Genomic DNA, 3855 nt, shown 5'->3' on the forward strand with positions numbered 1-3855 from the left:
GTTTGAACGCCAATAACATTCCTCTCTGGGCTCTTACTGTCCTCAGAGGGATTTTGAACAGTGGTTTGATTATCCTCTGTCAATTGTTCCCTGTTTGGCTTTTTGCTCTTTTGAGCAGTGGTATTCAGTGTCTTCCCACTCCTCAGTTGAACTGCTTGACACTCCTCTGTTATCTGTTTAGATATTTGCTGTTTTGCTTGGTTCAATTGCAGTTCTATGTTCTTGTTAGCAACTTTAGTTTCATAGAGCATCTCTTTAAATTCTGCTAACTGTTCTGTCATTAGGAGCAATTGTTGATTAAGCTCAATCATCTGTTCTTGAGGATTAGGGTCAGTGACTACTGTCATGACTTCCTCATCTGGAGAGAACTCATTGCTAGAATACAAATATTGGTTTCTAGCAACAGTGTCTATAAGCTCTTGAGCTTCTTCAATTGTCTTCCTCATGTGTATAGATCCACTAGCTGAGTGGTCTAAAGACATCTGAGCCTTTTCTGTAAGCCCATAGTAGAAGATGTCTAACTGTACCCACTCTGAAAACATTTCAGAGGGGCATTTTCTTAGCATACCTCTATACCTCTCCCAGGCATTATAAAGGGATTCATTATCCTCTTGTTTAAAGCCTTGGATGTCCAGCCTTAGCTGTGTCATCCTCTTTGGAGGGTAAAAATGATTCAGGAATTTATCTGATAACTGCTTCCATGTCTTTATGCTTGCTGTAGGTTGGTTATTCAACCACCTTTTAGCTTGATCTTTTACCGCAAATGGAAACAGTAATAGTCTGTAGACATCCTGATCTACCTCTTTATCATGTACTGTGTCAGCAATTTGTAAGAATTGTGCCAGAAACTCAGTAGGCTCTTCCTGTGGAAGGCCGGAATACTGGCAATTTTGCTGCACTATGATAATGAGTTGAGGATTTAGCTCAAAGCTGCTTGCTTTGATGGGAGGTGTACAGATGCTACTCCCATATGCAGCTGTAATGGGGTTAGCATATGACCCCAGAGTCCTTCTGGACTGCTCAATCCCACTTATGTCCATAATGGATAAAGGGAATTGATATGGATTGCAAATAGATAAATTTTATTTTATTTTATTTTATTTTGAGTTAAACGAAAATAATAAAATAAAACAAAAGAAAATTAAAATAAAAATTCGAAAATCAAAAAGAAAATAAGATCAAAGCAAATTGAGAACTGAATCAAATAGTTAATTAAAAAGATTTTGAAAATAGCAATGAGAAAGATGTGATTGAAAAAAATTTTATGAAAAAGATTTGATTTTTGAAAAGAGGAAAGAGAAAAACACAAAAAGACACCAAACTTAAAATTTTTAGAAAATCAAACACTAATTTTCGAAAATTTTAAAGGAAAAACACAAAGAGGACACCAAACTTAGAATTTGAAACTAGACTCAACTAAAAGACTCTAAACCAATAAAAAAAACAAAACGGTCCTAATCTAAGCAACAAGATAAGCCGTCAGTTGTCCAAACTCGAACAATCCCCGGCAACGGCGCCAAAAACTTGGTGCACGAAATTGCAATAACACTTTTGCAATCCCGCACAACTAACCAGCAAGTGCACTGGGTCGTCCAAGTAATACCTTGCGTGAGCAAGGGTCGATCCCACGGAGATTGTCGGCTTGAAGCAAGCTATGGTTATCTTGTAAATCTTAGTCAGGATATCAGAAATTATCAGGATTGATTGTAAAAAGCAAAAGAACATGAATTGGTTACTTGTTTTTCAGTAATGGAGAATAGGTTGAGGCTTTGGAGATGCTCCATCTTCTGAATCTCTGCTTTCCTACTGTCTTCTTCATCAAACACGCAAGGCTCCTTCCATGGCAAGCTGTATGTAGGGTTTCACCGTTGTCAGTGGCTACCTCCCATCCTCTCAGTGAAAATGTTCCTATGCTCTGTCACAGCATATGGCTAATCAGCTGTCGGTTCTCGGTCAGGCCGGAATAGAATCCAGTGATTCTTTTGCGTCTGTCACTAACGCCCCGCCTGCTAGGAGTTTGAAGCACATCACAGTCATCCAATCATCGAATCCTACTCAGAATACCACAGACAAGGTTTAGACCTTCCGGATTCTCTTGAATGCCGCCATCAGTTCTAGCTTATACCACGAAGATTCCGATTAAAGAATCCAAGAGATATCTACTTAATCTAGGGTAGAATGGAGGTGGTTGTCAGGCACACGTTCATAGTTGAGAATATGATGAGTGTCACGGATCATCACATTCATCCGGGTTAAGAACAAGTGATATCTTAGAATGGAAGCAAGCATGATTGAATAAGAAACAGTAGTAATTGCATTAATCCATCAAGACACAACAGAGCTCCTCAACCCCAACCATGGGGTTTAGAGACTCATGCCGTGGAAAGTATACAATGAAAACGTGTAAAGTGTCATGAGGTACCGATACAATGTCAAAAGATCCTATTAATAGTAAACTAGTAACCTAAGGTTTACAGAAATGAGTAAATGACAGAAAAATCCACTTCCGGGCCCACTTGGTGTGTGCTTGGGCTGAGAAATGAAGCATTTTCGTGTAGAGACCTTTTCTGGAGTTAAACGCCAGCTTTCATGCCAGTTTGGGCGTTTAACTCCAAGTTTTATGCCAGTTCCAGCGTTAAACGCTGGAATTTCTGAGGCTGAATTGCTACGCCGGTTTGGGCCATCAAATCTTGGGCAAAGTATGGACTATTATATATTGCTGGAAAGCCCAGGATGTCTACTTTCCAATGCCGTTGAGAGCGCGCCAATTGGGCTTCTGTAGCTCCAGAAAATCCACTTCGAGTGCAGGGAGGTCAGAATCCAACAGCATCTGCAGTCCTTTTCAGTCTCTGAATCAGATTTTTGCTCAGGACCCTCAATTTCAGCCAGAAAATACCTGAAATCACAGAAAAACACACAAACTCATAGTAAAGTCCAGAAAAGTGAATTTAACTAAAAACTAATAAAAATATACTAAAAACTCAACTAAAACTACTAAAAACATACTAAAAACAATGCCAAAAAGGGTACAAATTATCCGCTCATCATCAGTGCTAGCAACGTTGTCAGCAACGTTGGTGAGCAATGTTGGTGAGCCATCTTTGGCCACCAACGTTGCTTGTGAGGCTTGGCACATTGGTGGGCAACGTTGGTGAGCCATCTTAGGCCACCAACATTGCTCATGTTCTTCCTAGGAACGTTGGTAGGCAACGTTGGTAAGCCAACTTTGCCACCAACGTTGCTTTCCCTTCTTAGTGCCAACATTGATGCGCAACGTTAGTGTACCAACTTTGGCCACCAACGTTGCCTTCTCTTCCTCTGCCAACATTTGTGGCAACGTTGGTGAGCCAACTTTGGCCACCAATGTTGCACCCTTTCCTTGTCAACGTTTATGGCAATGTTGGTGAGCCAACTTTGGCCACCAACATTGCTTCTTCCTCCATATGCAATGTTTATGGCAACATTGGTGAGCTAACTAGGGCCACCAATGTTGCTTACTCTCTCCTTGGCAACATTCATGGAAATGTTGGTAAGCCAACTTTGGCCACCAACATTGCCTCCTTTGCTTCTTCTTTGCCCTTTTCTTGCTTCTTCTTACCAATCATCAACCAAACAATATGCATCATAGTATTACAATAATCAAAAGATAATGCATCATTTATTGCATCAAGTAAATCTTGCATAAATCTCATGAAAATGCACATAATTAACAATGTTTGATTGAATCAAGACATGCATATATTTCTCATCCAAATGCTTACTTATTGCCTAAGAAAGTGCATGAAACCAAATGAAAACTAAAGAAAAAGGCTTGTGAAACTAGCCTAAGATGCCAAGGCATCACGCCATTCTCAC

Source organism: Arachis stenosperma, chromosome 3 (genome assembly GCF_014773155.1).
Source record: "Arachis stenosperma cultivar V10309 chromosome 3, arast.V10309.gnm1.PFL2, whole genome shotgun sequence".
In the NCBI taxonomy this organism is placed as follows: Eukaryota; Viridiplantae; Streptophyta; class Magnoliopsida; order Fabales; family Fabaceae; genus Arachis; species Arachis stenosperma.